This window comes from Bombina bombina, chromosome 5 (genome assembly GCF_027579735.1).
Source record: "Bombina bombina isolate aBomBom1 chromosome 5, aBomBom1.pri, whole genome shotgun sequence".
NCBI lineage: Eukaryota > Metazoa > Chordata > Amphibia > Anura > Bombinatoridae > Bombina > Bombina bombina.
This window is the reverse complement of record NC_069503.1, coordinates 180,600,040-180,616,976: the sequence shown is the minus strand read 5'-3', so window position 1 is coordinate 180,616,976 and position 16,937 is coordinate 180,600,040.

The following is a 16,937-nucleotide window of genomic DNA, read 5'->3' as shown; positions in this document are numbered from 1 at the left end:
CAGAAACTGCTAAAACAGTGAAAAAAGCAGTAAATCTTATGAAATTTTTACAGTGTGTATAATAGACTGAAAGAGCATTGCACCCACTTGCAAATGGATGATTAACCCCTTAGTTTCAAAACCGGATAAAAAAAATGATATAAACGTTTTTAAACAGTCACAACAAACTGCCACAGCTCTACTGTGGCCCTACCTGCCCATACAACGACTTTGGAAGGCACAAAAACCCCATAGAGAGGTCCTATATGTTCAGGGGACTCCTTCAGGGAAGCTGGATGTCTCAAGCTGCAAAAACTAATGGAAAATAGGCCCCTCCCAACCTGTACTCACAGTAAGAGGGCCTTAAAAAACTATCCCTAGGCAAAATCTAGTCAGCCATGTGGAAAAACTGGGCCCCAGAATAAAGTTTTAGCACCAATATGAAATAAACGTTTATACACCTCAAGCAAATGTTATATCTATTCAGTAATGTGAGTAAATAATAAAAATATTACCCTTTACAGCAAGCATGATACCAGTCGTTATTATATCACTGTAATCAGGCTTACCTTAAATAAATCCGGTATTGTCAGCATTTTCTAGCTTATCATTTCTCTAGAAAAATTTAAAACTGCACATACCTCAGAGCAGGAGACCCTGCACGCTATTCCCCCAGCTGAAGTTACCCATCTCTTCAGTTATGTGTGAGAACAGCAATGGATCTTAGTTACGACCTGCTAAGATCATCAAAGACCACAGGCAGACTCTTCTTCAACTTTCTGCCTGAGGCTAAAATAGTACAACTCCGGTACCATTTGAAAATAACAAACTTTTGATTGAAGATAAACTACATTAATGCACCACATCTCTCTAGCTGCTTCCCTTGTCGAGAGCTGCAAGAGAATGACTGGGAGGTGGCAGTTAGGGGAGGAGCTATATAGACAGCTCTGCTGTGGGTGATCCTCTTGCAGCTTCCTGTTGGAAAGGAGAATATCCCACAAGTAATTGATGAATCCGTGGACTGGATACACCTTACAAGAGAAATATACATTCTTCTGTCTCCATACAGTATCCTCCACTGTATTCCTTCACCCCCTCCCTTTCTTTTTCATCCTCGGAAGTTCATGCTATCTACCTCTTATCCCCTGTAGCTCTCTGTGTTGCTGTTACCTATTGGCCTCCTGGCCCAGCATCACAATTTTTAGACCATTTTGAAGCCTGGCTCCCACACTTCCTCTCTTGAAATTTACCTTCTCTCATCTTAGGTGACTTCAACATACCTAATGACAATCTTAACATGCCTGCTACGTGTAAATTTATAGCACTTAACACCTCATTTAGCTTGTCCTAGTGTATATTATAAACAGCCTCACTCCCAACTATATTTCTTCTCTTATCTCCATATACTCTCCGAGTTGTCCACTTCGATCAACCTCTGACTTATGTCCCTCTCTTGCCTCCAAGACTTCTTAATGCTGCTCCTGTCCTCTGGAACACTGTACCTCATGCCATCAGACACAAACTTATATAGCTTTAGACACCCTTTGAAAACCCGCCTATTCTGAGAGGCTTACCAACTCTCCTCTATTTTTTATCCTAAAAATCTTGAACTGCCTTGACTCACTGCTGCAACTATAATCCATTGAACCATCTGTGACAGACCCTTCTGTCAGGACTGAAGGAGTTAACTGTGTTTAGCTTTAAGAAACTATTTTCTAAACACAAGTTGCTGGCTCCAACCATAATTTAGTTAGTGATAAGAATTCCATTGTTTGATCACCCTCAGAGAGAAAACGCCTAAGTGATAAGAAGAGCCAAGAGTGTCTTGTGGTTGAAGTGTTTAAGTAATATAATTCTATTGTATCATGTAAAAGGGCGCTTTTCCCTCCATGTAATGTACAACAGTCTTTCAACCCCCATCTGGGGGGGGGGGGGTCAGACCTGCATAAATACTAGGCATAGCCTTTAATAAATATCATTCTGTTTTAAACCTGAAAACTGGCTGGGTTGTGAGTTGCTGATTCCCTATGCAGGACATTGTTCCCTGGTGTTAACCCTTGGTATCCTGTTGGTACCGTTACAATTGGTGGCAAGCGACGGAATGAACCTTATCGCCCAGAAGAGCAACTACACAAGCCAGTAACCTCAGGAAGAGGGGGATTACTACAATACTGACTAAGATGGAAGGAGTACCAGGGACCAAAGTGAATGGAGGTGGATTATTCTAAGATAAAGAGACAAACGTTAAAGGAACTGCTAGAAGCCAGGGGAAAGATAGGCAGCAGCAAACCCAAGGCTATATTAATTGCTGAGCTGATGGAGGGAGACAGAGCTCACAGCGCTACGCCTCCAGCAGCCATGGAGGAGACCCTATACCAGAGGGAAATGAGGACCAGGCTGGAATTTTTACCCCAACCTGTACCACGGGATATGCTATCCGTGGTAATGGCAGATGTGCAGGAGTACGTGATGGCACACAGTCCGCGGAATGCATCCTCCCGAGCAGAATCCATTTTGGACGCACTCAGCAACCCAGTAAGACCCAAAATCCCATACCATGCATTTAAAATGTTTTGTGAGGAGAAGGATGAGATCGATGGGTATTTACAGGATTTTGAGAGACTGTGTGAGTTACATGATTTGGAGCAGTCCGTATGGGTGCCGGTGCTAGCAGGCAAGCTAGCCGGTAGAGCAGCGGAAGCGTATCGCGCTGTACCCAGGGAGGACAGCAAGGATTACGCTAAAGTGAAGAGAGCGATCTTGGAAAGATATGCCATTACCTCAGAGGCATACCGGCGCAAGTTTAGAGGCCTGCGCAAGCCAGAAAGATATTCACATGCAGAGTGGGCCCACAAGCTGGATCAAGCATCTCAAGGGTGGATACAGGCCAGCCAAGCTACCACCATGGAAGAATTGCGACAACTGATGCTCTTGGAGCAATTCTTTAACGGCTTGTCCCCAGAAGCCCAAGAATGGGTGAGAGATCGAAAACCTCTCACCTTATCCGAAGCAGCCAGATTAGCAGACCAGCATTTTGATGCCAGGAGGCACCATGGACTACAGCCGAACAACCCCACAGCGGCACCTTTTCGGCCAGCCCCAGGGAATCCACCACCCCCTTCACGATACAACGGACGGGCGAATATACAATGCCACACCTGCAAGCAGTGGGGACATATGGCACGTGAGTGCACCCAAAATCGGAGCAGACAAGCTTGGAACCAGGTCAGACAGAACCTGGCCCCAAGGGCGGCTGCTCACCATTACCAAACGGAGCCAGCCGCTCATGAGGTGTTGAGCACCCAAGCCGAGGAACCCCTGGGAATACTGCATGAGGTGATGTCGGTCCGGGCCACCGATAACCGGCAACATCACCGCCAGCTGGTGACCGTAGAGGGGAAGGAGGTCCAGGGACTTCGGGATTCGGGAGCTACTTTAACCCTGATAGCTCCCCATTTGGTGCCGGATACAGCACACACTGGCGGATCCGTGGCAGTACGAGGGGCAGGGGGAGCGGTATACCGATTGCCCACTGCTAGAGTGGAGTACAGACCCCCAGTCACCCCAGCAGCTGCCAGTTATTAGCCCCTGGCGCACCGCTATACCACACGGTCTCCGGCCACGAACTTTCCTCAGAGTGCCCGGTTCAATTCGCGGGGCTACTCACAACCTATTCGGTGCTTTGGATGTAAGCAACTAGGGCACAAAAGACCAGAGTGTCCCCTAAACGCAGCGAATCAAGCACAGTCCTGGAGAAGACCCGCCGGAGGAATCCCACATAATCCTGAATGCTGGGGCAGCCTACATGAAGCAGACCCCATGCAAGCTGCCCACCGGAATAACCGGCAACGGGTTAAAGTGAATGGGAAGGAGGTCAGTGGTCTACGGGATACTGGTGCTACCATGACCTTGCTTCAAGAGAACTTGGTGTCTGAGAAACAGCACACTGGAGACACTGTGGCTGTGAGGGTAGCAGGGGGCACTGTGTTCTGCCTACCTGTTGCCAGGGTACATTTGGATTGGGGAGTGGGCGCTAGACCTGTGAATGTGGGGGTCAAGAAGGACTTACCTGCTGATGTTCTCCTTGGAAATTACTTGGCCCCCCTTGTTTCTGCCTACGCTCCTATGGGTCCCGCTGATGTTAACCCTGTGACTACCCATGCCCAGATCCGTGCAGCAGAGACTGACCCACCTGCTGCTAAGCCCCAGGACGCTGAGCTCAGTAAATCTCTATCCGCTATTGATATGTGGAGGTCCCGTTACAATGCGCTGATGAAGGAGAAGAGGAGCGCAGAGGAAAAAGCACGTTTAGAACGTGAATCTCTGCTAGACAAGCTGCACCGACAGACTGCAGAAAACACCAGCTTGAGAGTGGGACATGAAACATTAAAGACAAACTTAGCGACACTTGAGGAGAAGCTGACGCTGGCTCATAGTGAGGTGCAGCAACTCAAGGGCACCCTATGTCAGTATGAAGGGATTGTGGATACCTATAAAGAGCAGGTACAGAAAACTCGTAAGGAAGCTGATGGGATTTTGAAGGACTGTTTAGCCCTAGTCTGGGCACTGAGGAAGTTGAACCCTTGTTTGCATGGACAGGAATTCTCTCTCATAACGGGAATACAGATGGATTGTCCTGGCAAACTGACATGCCTACAACCTCCTAGTCCGGTCATCCCCAGGTTGACCCGCAAAAGGGTCAAGCCGGGTCTGCCAGTGTTCCACAAGGGGGGAGCTATGTGACAGACCCTTCTGTCAGGACTGAAGGAGTTAACTGTGTTTAGCTTTAAGAAACTATTTTCTAAACACAAGTTGCTGGCTCCAACCATAATTTAGTTAGTGATAAGAATTCCATTGTTTGATCACCCTCAGAGAGAAAACGCCTAAGTGATAAGAAGAGCCAAGAGTGTCTTGTGGTTGAAGTGTTTAAGTAATATAATTCTATTGTATCATGTAAAAGGGCGCTTTTCCCTCCATGTAATGTACAACAGTCTTTCAACCCCCATCTGGGGGGGGGGTCAGACCTGCATAAATACTAGGCATAGCCTTTAATAAATATCATTCTGTTTTAAACCTGAAAACTGGCTGGGTTGTGAGTTGCTGATTCCCTATGCAGGACATTGTTCCCTGGTGTTAACCCTTGGTATCCTGTTGGTACCGTTACAATTGGTGGCAAGCGACGGAATGAACCTTATCGCCCAGAAGAGCAACTACACAAGCCAGTAACCTCAGGAAGAGGGGGATTACTACAATACTGACTAAGATGGAAGGAGTACCAGGGACCAAAGTGAATGGAGGTGGATTATTCTAAGATAAAGAGACAAACGTTAAAGGAACTGCTAGAAGCCAGGGGAAAGATAGGCAGCAGCAAACCCAAGGCTATATTAATTGCTGAGCTGATGGAGGGAGACAGAGCTCACAGCGCTACGCCTCCAGCAGCCATGGAGGAGACCCTATACCAGAGGGAAATGAGGACCAGGCTGGAATTTTTACCCCAACCTGTACCACGGGATATGCTATCCGTGGTAATGGCAGATGTGCAGGAGTACGTGATGGCACACAGTCCGCGGAATGCATCCTCCCGAGCAGAATCCATTTTGGACGCACTCAGCAACCCAGTAAGACCCAAAATCCCATACCATGCATTTAAAATGTTTTGTGAGGAGAAGGATGAGATCGATGGGTATTTACAGGATTTTGAGAGACTGTGTGAGTTACATGATTTGGAGCAGTCCGTATGGGTGCCGGTGCTAGCAGGCAAGCTAGCCGGTAGAGCAGCGGAAGCGTATCGCGCTGTACCCAGGGAGGACAGCAAGGATTACGCTAAAGTGAAGAGAGCGATCTTGGAAAGATATGCCATTACCTCAGAGGCATACCGGCGCAAGTTTAGAGGCCTGCGCAAGCCAGAAAGATATTCACATGCAGAGTGGGCCCACAAGCTGGATCAAGCATCTCAAGGGTGGATACAGGCCAGCCAAGCTACCACCATGGAAGAATTGCGACAACTGATGCTCTTGGAGCAATTCTTTAACGGCTTGTCCCCAGAAGCCCAAGAATGGGTGAGAGATCGAAAACCTCTCACCTTATCCGAAGCAGCCAGATTAGCAGACCAGCATTTTGATGCCAGGAGGCACCATGGACTACAGCCGAACAACCCCACAGTGGCACCTTTTCGGCCAGCCCCAGGGAATCCACCACCCCCTTCACGATACAACGGACGGGCGAATATACAATGCCACACCTGCAAGCAGTGGGGACATATGGCACGTGTGTGCACCCAAAATCGGAGCAGACAAGCTTGGAACCAGGTCAGACAGAACCTGGCCCCAAGGGCGGCTGCTCACCATTACCAAACGGAGCCAGCCGCTCATGAGGTGTTGAGCACCCAAGCCGAGGAACCCCTGGGAATACTGCATGAGGTGATGTCGGTCCGGGCCACCGATAACCGGCAACATCACCGCCAGCTGGTGACCGTAGAGGGGAAGGAGGTCCAGGGACTTCGGGATTCGGGAGCTACTTTAACCCTGATAGCTCCCCATTTGGTGCCGGATACAGCACACACTGGCGGATCCGTGGCAGTACGAGGGGCAGGGGGAGCGGTATACCGATTGCCCACTGCTAGAGTGGAGTACAGACCCCCAGTCACCCCAGCAGCTGCCAGTTATTAGCCCCTGGCGCACCGCTATACCACACGGTCTCCGGCCACGAACTTTCCTCAGAGTGCCCGGTTCAATTCGCGGGGCTACTCACAACCTATTCGGTGCTTTGGATGTAAGCAACTAGGGCACAAAAGACCAGAGTGTCCCCTAAACGCAGCGAATCAAGCACAGTCCTGGAGAAGACCCGCCGGAGGAATCCCACATAATCCTGAATGCTGGGGCAGCCTACATGAAGCAGACCCCATGCAAGCTGCCCACCGGAATAACCGGCAACGGGTTAAAGTGAATGGGAAGGAGGTCAGTGGTCTACGGGATACTGGTGCTACCATGACCTTGCTTCAAGAGAACTTGGTGTCTGAGAAACAGCACACTGGAGACACTGTGGCTGTGAGGGTAGCAGGGGGCACTGTGTTCTGCCTACCTGTTGCCAGGGTACATTTGGATTGGGGAGTGGGCGCTAGACCTGTGAATGTGGGGGTCAAGAAGGACTTACCTGCTGATGTTCTCCTTGGAAATGACTTGGCCCCCCTTGTTTCTGCCTACGCTCCTATGGGTCCCGCTGATGTTAACCCTGTGACTACCCATGCCCAGATCCGTGCAGCAGAGACTGACCCACCTGCTGCTAAGCCCCAGGACGCTGAGCTCAGTAAATCTCTATCCGCTATTGATATGTGGAGGTCCCGTTACAATGCGCTGATGAAGGAGAAGAGGAGCGCAGAGGAAAAAGCACGTTTAGAACGTGAATCTCTGCTAGACAAGCTGCACCGACAGACTGCAGAAAACACCAGCTTGAGAGTGGGACATGAAACATTAAAGACAAACTTAGCGACACTTGAGGAGAAGCTGACGCTGGCTCATAGTGAGGTGCAGCAACTCAAGGGCACCCTATGTCAGTATGAAGGGATTGTGGATACCTATAAAGAGCAGGTACAGAAAACTCGTAAGGAAGCTGATGGGATTTTGAAGGACTGTTTAGCCCTAGTCTGGGCACTGAGGAAGTTGAACCCTTGTTTGCATGGACAGGAATTCTCTCTCATAACGGGAATACAGATGGATTGTCCTGGCAAACTGACATGCCTACAACCTCCTAGTCCGGTCATCCCCAGGTTGACCCGCAAAAGGGTCAAGCCGGGTCTGCCAGTGTTCCACAAGGGGGGAGCTATGTGACAGACCCTTCTGTCAGGACTGAAGGAGTTAACTGTGTTTAGCTTTAAGAAACTATTTTCTAAACACAAGTTGCTGGCTCCAACCATAATTTAGTTAGTGATAAGAATTCCATTGTTTGATCACCCTCAGAGAGAAAACGCCTAAGTGATAAGAAGAGCCAAGAGTGTCTTGTGGTTGAAGTGTTTAAGTAATATAATTCTATTGTATCATGTAAAAGGGCGCTTTTCCCTCCATGTAATGTACAACAGTCTTTCAACCCCCATCTGGGGGGGGGGGGTCAGACCTGCATAAATACTAGGCATAGCCTTTAATAAATATCATTCTGTTTTAAACCTGAAAACTGGCTGGGTTGTGAGTTGCTGATTCCCTTAACCTGTAGACTTAAGTTTAGATAGATGGATGGATAGATATAGAGATGAAACCAGCAAATCAAAGTAAATGCATGTGTAAAATTAGGCCAGACATTTTAGAGCCAGGGGGGACATATAAGGCGCTATGTATGAGCATGTTATGATTTGCCATTTTGTATTAATGGAGCAAATAACTACAAATTTCCGATTTAACAATGTTGGCAAGAAATTGATAACTTCTTGTATTTTTAATTTATTAACTACCACAGTGGTGGGTGCTGCAGTTTTCTTAACCAATCAATTTATTTCTCTGAGCTAAGAGTCTATTGGAATAAATATTCACAGTATGCATTTGACCATATGATATCTACAGATTAATGTTGGTCCTTATTTGAAATAGGAGGCTCTTCTCGTTCACAATAGTGGCACATGGATGAAATCAAAAGCATCCTCTCCATTTTTTTACATTAAATCTACTGACCATGTGATATTAAGAGGAGGTCATGTTCGAGAAAGGAGATTTGCCTCATAGATAGATGGGTGGATATAAACACTTAGAGCTTCCGGACTTTGTGTCTCCCAGATAACAAAACTTCCATTTTCACACTGACTACATAATAACCATAGGGTTAAGCTTTAAGTTACACAGGAGAGTTAAAGGCGTGTTAAACAGTAAATACATACTAGACATAATGGTGCATGTTAATTTTTATAACTGATTAGTTGTTTAAATATTGAAAATATAAGTGAAAAGGTTTACGCCTAGATTACAAGTTCTGCGTTAGCCTTAAAAAGCAGCGTTAAGCGGTCCTAACGCTGCTTTTTAAAGCCCACTGGTATTACGAGTCAGGGAGGTACAGGTGTACCGCTCACTTTTTTCCCACGACTTTTCCATACCGCAAATCCCCTTACGTCAATTGCGTATCCTATCTTTTTAATGGGATTTGCCTAACGCTGGTATTACAAGTCTTGGAAGAAGCGAGAGGTACAGCCTCTACCTCCAAGACTCCTACCGCATATAAAAGTCAGTAGTTAAGAGTTTTATAACGCCGGAACATAAAGCTCTTAACTAAAGTGCTACAAAGTACACTAACACCCATAAACTACCTATGAACCCCTAAACCGAGGCCCCCCACATCGCAAACCCTAAAATAAATTTTTTTAACCCCTAATCTGCCGACCGGACATCGCGCCACCTACATTATACCTATGAACCCCTAATCTTGTGCCCCTAACATCGCTGACACCTACATTATATTTATTAACCCCTAATCTGTCCCCCCCAACGTTGCCGCCACCTACCTACACTTATTAACCCCTAATCTGCCGACCGGACATCGCCGCCACTATAATAAATGTATTAACTCCTAAACCGCCGCACTCCCGCCTCGCAAACACTATAATAAATTTTATTAACCCCTAATCTGCAGTCCCTAACATCGCCACCACCTACCTACAATTATTAACCCCTAATCTCCCGCCCCCAACGTCGCCGCTACTATAGTAAAGTTATTAACCCCTAAACCTAAGTCTAACCCTAACCCTAACACCCCCCTAAATTAAATATAATTTAAATAAATCTAAATAAAATTACTACAATTAAATAAATTAATCCTATTTAAAACTAAATACTTACCTATAAAATAAACCCTAATATAGCTACAATATAACGAATAGCTAGCTTAGGATTTATATTTATTTTACAGGCAACTTTGTATTTATTTTAACTAGGTACAATAGCTATTAAATAGTTAATAACTATTTAATAGCTACCTAGTTAAAATAATTACAAAATTACCTGTAAAATAATTCCTAACCTAAGTTACAAATACACTATCAATAAGTTAATTAAATAAATTAACTACAAATATCTAAAATAAAATACAATTAAATAAACTAAACTATTTTACAAAAACAAACACTAAATTACAAAAAATAAAAAATATTACAAGAAGTTTAATCTAATTACACCTAATCTAAGCCCCCTAATAAAATAAAAAAGCCCCCCAAAATAACGAAATTCCCTATCCTAAACTAAATTACAAAGTAATCAGCTCTTTTACCAGCCCTTAAACCCTTAAAAGGGCATTGCCCCAAAGTAATCAGCTCTTTTACCTGTAAAAAAAGAAATACAATACCCCCCAACATTACAACCCACCATCCACACACCCCTACTCTAAAACCCACCCGATCCCCCCTTAAACCTAACACTCTCCCATTGAAGATCACCCTACCTTGAGCCGTCTTCAGCCAACCGGGCACCGATGGGGCAGAAGAGGACATCCGGACCGGCAAAAGTCTTCATCCGATCGGGGCAGAAGAGGTTCTCCATCCAGCAGAAGTCTTCATCCAAGCGGCATCTTCTATCTTCATCCATCCGGCATGGAGCGGGTCCATCTTCAAAGCATCCGACGCGGAGCATTCTCTTCTTTCCGACGACTAACGACGAATGGAGGTTCCTTTAAATGACGTCATCCAAGATGGCATCCCTCGAATTCCGATTGGCTGATAGGATTCTATCAGCCAATCGGAATTAAGGTAGGAAAAATCTGATTGGTTGATTTAATCAGCCAATCGGATTGAACTTCAATCCGATTGGCTGATTAAATCAACCAATTGGATTTTTCCTACCTTAATTCCGATTGGCTGATAGAATCCTATCAGCCAATCGGAATTTGAGGGACGCCATCTTGGATGACGTCATTTAAAGGACTAGCCATTCATCGGGTAGTCGTCGGCCGAGAAGGATGTTCCGCGCCGGAGGTCTTCAAGATGGATCCGCTCAATCGCCAATTGGATGAAGCCTTCTGCTGGATGGAGGACCTCTTCTGCCCCGATCGGATGAAGACGTCTGCCAGTCCAGATGTCCTCTTCTGCCCGGATAGGATGAAGACTTGTGCCGGTCCGGATGTAATCTTCTGCCCCATCGGTGCCCGGCTGGCTGAAGACGGCTCAAGGTAGTGTGATCTTCAATGGGGTAGTGTTAGGTTTTTTTTAAGGGGGGATCAGGTGGGTTTTAGAGTAGGGGTGTGTGGGTGGTGGGTTGTAATGTTGGGGGGGTATTGTATTTCTTTTTTTTACAGGTAAAAGAGCTGATTACTTTGGGGCAATGCCTCACAAAAAGCCCTTTTAAGGGCTGGTAAAAGAGCTGATTACTTTGTAATTTAGTTTAGGATAGGGAATTTTGTTATTTTGGGGGGGGCTTTTCTATTTTATTAGGGGGCTTAGATTAGGTGTAATTAAATTAAACTTCTTGTAATATTTTTTTATTTTTTGTAATTTAGTGGGTTTTTTTTTTGTACTATAGTTTAGACAATTGTAGTTAATTTATTTAATTAATTTATTGATAGTGTAGTGTGTCAGGTTAGGAAATGTCCAGAAGACCCAAATGCTAGGGCGAACTTAAACAACACCCTTGCACTCTGAGTTTAATCCAGGACGTGACCCCACGACAACCTCTAAAAAACAATGTACTCACGATATAGAGCAGAGTTAGCCTGAGTCCAAAGTAATTCAAGATATCAGCCAAATAGACTTCTGAGTAAGGAACTGGTTTCAGGAAATGCTTCCACAGAATCAGGAGAGCTGGGATAGTCCACTTATACTCAGACAGAGGAAGGGTAAAACAAGAAACAGTTAATAATGCAGGAGTAGGTAACTTGTTATCAGGCAGTTTGAGGGTTAACACTGTGTAGTCAGTCCTTGCAGAGTTTGGCAACAGGTTATCAGGCAGTTTGAAGGTTAATACTGAATAGTCAGTACTTGCAGAGTTAGACAACAGGATATCAGGTAGTTTGAGGGTTAATACTGAATAGTCAGTACTTGCAGAGTTAGACAACAGGATATCAGGTAGTTTGAGGGTTAACACTGTGTAGTCAGTCCTTGCAGAGTTACAGGATATCAGGTAGTTTGAAGGTTAACACAGATTAATCAGTACTTGCAGAGATTGGCAACAGGTTATCGTGCAGTTTGAGAGTTTACACTGAATAAACAGTACTTGCAGAGTTTGGCAACAGGTTAACATGCAGTTTGAGAGATTCACATAATAAACAGTACTTGCAGTGTTTGGCAACAGGTTATCAGGAAGTTTGAGGGTTAACCCAGCATAGTCAGTCTTTGCAGAGTTTGGCAACAGAAAATCAGCAGTTAGAGAGTTTCCACAGCGAAGTCCTCACAGGAGCCACAAAGAGTAACAAACAAACGGGCACTGAAGAAACAGGAAGCCCGGAATAAAAAGCCTGGTAGTGACATCATCAGGAATTGGCGGCTCAGACTACCTGCCAATCAAGCACACAGAGAGGACCGCCGGAGCTTCCCAGCGACCGAGCGTGACAGTGCCCCCTCCTCAAGGACCCCTCCGGGGGACCCGACCGGGCCTGGCAGGGTATTTCTTGTGAAAAGACTTGACAAGAGCTGGAACATGAACATGAGAGGCTGGTTCCCAAGATCGTTCAGAGATAGGATAACCCTTCCAATGGACCAGGTAGTACAGCCGATTGCCCCGTAGCTTGAAATCCAAAATATGGCTGACTTCAAACTCAGAAGTTCCCTCCACGGAAAGTGGAGGAGGTGGTTTACTCTTGATAGAGTACCGGTTGTAGATGACTGCCTTGAGTAAGGAGACATGAAACACTGGATGGATCTTGAGAGTCTTGGGTAAAGCCAGGCGGTATGCAGAAGAACAAACTTTGGAAACAATTCGAAAAGGTCCAATGTACTTAGGACCCAAATTAGTACAAGGTTGTTTTAGACGTATGAATCTGGTGGATAAAAATACTCTGTCTCCAGTATGAAGTAAAAGAGCCTTACACCTTCTGCGATCAGCATATCTCTTGTGTCTTAAGGAAGAGGAAAGTAGATTTTGACGAATGAGTTGCCAGTGGTTACTGAGATTTTTCACAATACGATCTGCTCCAGGGACTTCAGTAGAACTGGTAATCATAGGAAAGGTTCTAGGTTCAAAACCATAAGCTGCCTTAAAGGGAGAGGTCTGTAATGAGGCGTTATAGCGTGAGTTGTGAGCTAATTCCGCCAAAGGCAATAACTGAGACCAGTTGGAGTGGTGATGGTCTACATAATGTCTAAGAAAAGATTCCAAGGCTTGATTTACACTCTCAGTCTGTCCGTTGGATTGAGGATGATGTGTAGTAGAAAGAGATATGTTGATTCCGAAGTGCTTACAAAAAGACCTCCAAAACTTGGAAACAAATTGAACTCCGGGATCTGAGACTATGTCAGTGGGAAAACCATGTAAACGATATATATGTAGAACAAGGAGTTCAGAAAGTCTTTGAGCTGAAGGCAAGTCTGGAGAGGTATGAAGTGAGCAGACTTGGAGAACCGATCCACCACTACCCAAATGGTCGTATTTCCAGCAGAAACAGGAAGATCTGTAACGAAATCCATGGATAAGTGAGACCAAGGGTAATGAGGAATAGGAAGAGGGTGTAATAGACCAAACAGTTGATGAGAAGATTGTTTATTTGAAGCACAAGAACTACAAGCAGCAATATAATCCTTAACATCCCTCCTCATAGTGGACCACCAAACATGCTACTTCAGTTTCCACAAAGTATTGGTTACTCCAGGATGACTTGCTGAAATGTTGTTGTAAGCCCAACGTAGAAGCTTAAGACGTAATCCTTTGGGTACATACAGGATACCAGAAGGTAGTTCACAAGAAGATGGTACCCGGACTTGAGCAGCATGTAAAGCCTGTACTGGAAAAGAGGATACTTGAACCAAAACTTTGACTGGACGTAGTATAGGTTCAGAATCCAAAGGAGAAGGCTCAGAAGATTGGAACTGCCTAGATAAAGCACCTGCCTTGGAATTTTTTGAACCAGGAACATAGGAAAGTACAAAATTAAACCTGGAGAAGAACAAGACCCACCGAGCCTGACGAGGATTGAGACGAGTAGCTGTATGGAGGTATAAAAGATTCTTATGATCTGTCAGAATGAAAAAAGGTTGACTGGTACCCTCTAACCAATGCCTCCATTAATCCAAAGCTAATTTTATAGCGAAAAGCTACTTATTGCCCACATCATAATTTAACTCAGCAGGATTGAATTTTTTCGAAAAGAACGCCACAGGATGTATCTTGCTGGTAGTCGGATCACGTTGGGAGAGAACAGCTCCAGCTGCTATAGAAGAAGCATCAACCTCCAAAATAAACTGGTGATCAGGAATTGGATGACTAAGAAGAGGTGCAGAAGAAAATGCTGATTTTAGCGTTTCAAAAGCCTGTACTGCCGAAGTGGACCAGTTCTTACAATTTTGCCCTTTCTTAGTAAGAGAAGTGAGCGGAGATGTGATGTCAGCAAAGTTCTTAATAAACTTTCTATAGTAATTGGCAAAGCCAAGAAACCTCTGCAGGGATTTGAGAGTAGTTGGTCTGGGCCAGTCCTTGATAGCCGAAAGTTTAGCAGGATCCATCTCAAAACCTGATTCTTAAATGATATAACCCAAAAAGGGAATGTAACTCTGATAAAAAGAGCATTTCTCCAATTTAGCCAACAGGGAATTGTCTCATAACCTCTGAAGTACCAGTCTTACATGATGTACATGTTCCTGTAATGTTTTGGAATAGATCAGAATATCATCGAGATAAATTATAAAAAATTGATTTAGATAATCCCTGAAGATTTCGTTAACAAAGTGCTGAAATACTGCTGGTGCATTGCACAATCTGAATGGCATTACTAGATACTCGTAGTGACCAAATCTAGTGTTAAATGCAGTCTTCCATTCGTCTCCTTTACGGATTCTGACCAAATTGTAGGCCCCACGGAGATCTAACTTGGAAAAAATAGAAGCACCTTGAAGACGATCAAATAAATCAGGAATGAGCGGCAGAGGATAGCTGTTTTTGACAGTAATCTGATTCAAGGCCCGATAATCGATACAGGGACGGAGACCTCCATCTTTTTTCCCAATGAAGAAAAAACCCACTCCCACAGGTGATGAGGAAGGACGAATAAATCCTCTGGCTAAGTTGTCCTTTATGTATTCCTCAAGAGAGACATTTTCTTGACGAGAGAGGGGATAGGTCCTTCCCTTAGGTAGAGGAGCCCTGAAAACAATTCGATAGGACAGTCAAATATCCGGTGTGGAGGTAACGTCTCAGCCTCCTTTTTAGAAAACACATCACTTAAGGCATGATAGTGTCAGTATATTTATGAAAATCTTAGTACTGCTCTCCAAATAATATATCAGCTTATGGCAGGGTTATAATACAATACAAATAATATTTATCCTTAAAAATAGAAACCCTTAATCAACATGCATCTACTAGAAACCATATAATTAATATAAATACCTGAACTCTTTTATTTAGTTAATATCCATGAACATTTTTGAAATATATTTGTAATAAAAGGAATATGAAATAATATTATATGCGCTTGAAAACTATTTAAGATATGCTATCCTTCTTATAAAACCCAGAAAAATATACCTTCACAATTCAGCCTTATTTACAAATAGCCTTTTATTTAGTTAACACAATGGGACTAAAAACCTTTAACATCCAAGCAGTACAATTCTAAACTGTGCTTATAAACAATAGGATAATATATATATATTCTGCTATTTAACTGTAATTTATCCTAATACAATATTAATTTACAATATTAGAACTTGCACAGATGAGTTACTTAGCCACTCAGATACAAATTCAAACAATGCATAGACTTATGAAATAAGTTTAAAATCCAAACTATTTCTTTAACTCTGCTACATACAGCAATAGTAAATCCTTACTTTAAATGCTTGCATACAAATAGGCAGGCTAAGAGCTATCTAAAACAATGACACACAGTTTAAAAGTACAATCTGCTCTTTAACTCTATTAGCTGTAATGGCTATGCATATAACTTATCTTACCAAAAACCTTGTATACATCACCAAATAAACCAGTCGAGATCCGGTTTCCAATGTTTCTCAACAGATCCAATTTCACCTCAGAAATTCAAAATTGGGGATAATGCATATGGAGTCCAATAGTAGGTGTGTGCTTTAATAATAACCACAGTAGTTATTCCTTCAGGAGTCAGCAACCTCCCTATCAGTCTCTATGCTGGGGTTTAAATCATTTGATTTCACCCCTCCCTTTTTTTGGTTATTATCAGTCATTGGTGAGTATTGGCAACGCCCACGGAGCCTTGTCCCTGGTCCGCCCTTAGAGTTGAAACATGTTTACCATAGCAACGTATCTTATGGACAGTTAAATTCCCTTAACTGTCCTACCAGTATTGGCCCTTAGGTGGCAGCAGATATCCAGACAAAACAATTTCACCCCCACATTTCTAAAACATTTTTGACAAGTTAATTATTCTCATAACATGGATATTTAATCAGATCACACTCTTTGCATTAATCATATATAATCCCAATTATAGATGGTTAATATTAGGTTATTTTTTCTGATTATTCTGATACCAAATATGTTATATTATTAACATTTTATTATATTAAGGCAATTTAATACTGCTAATTTTTCCAGATTGGTAGTATTTAAAACTCCTGATATATTGCATTCATTCAGATATAGCATGTTACATTTCTGTGTATTTCTTCCTGAATACATGAATCCTGTCTATGTAGATCTGAAATAAAAATAAATGTTAATAATCACTTCTCTTCAGGTCCATAAATATCTATTCATGTTCTTAAACACACAGAGGCTAAGATATTCATGCTTTCAAAATATGCATGTATATATACAATACACATATACACACATATACATATATAGATATATATACATACACATACACAT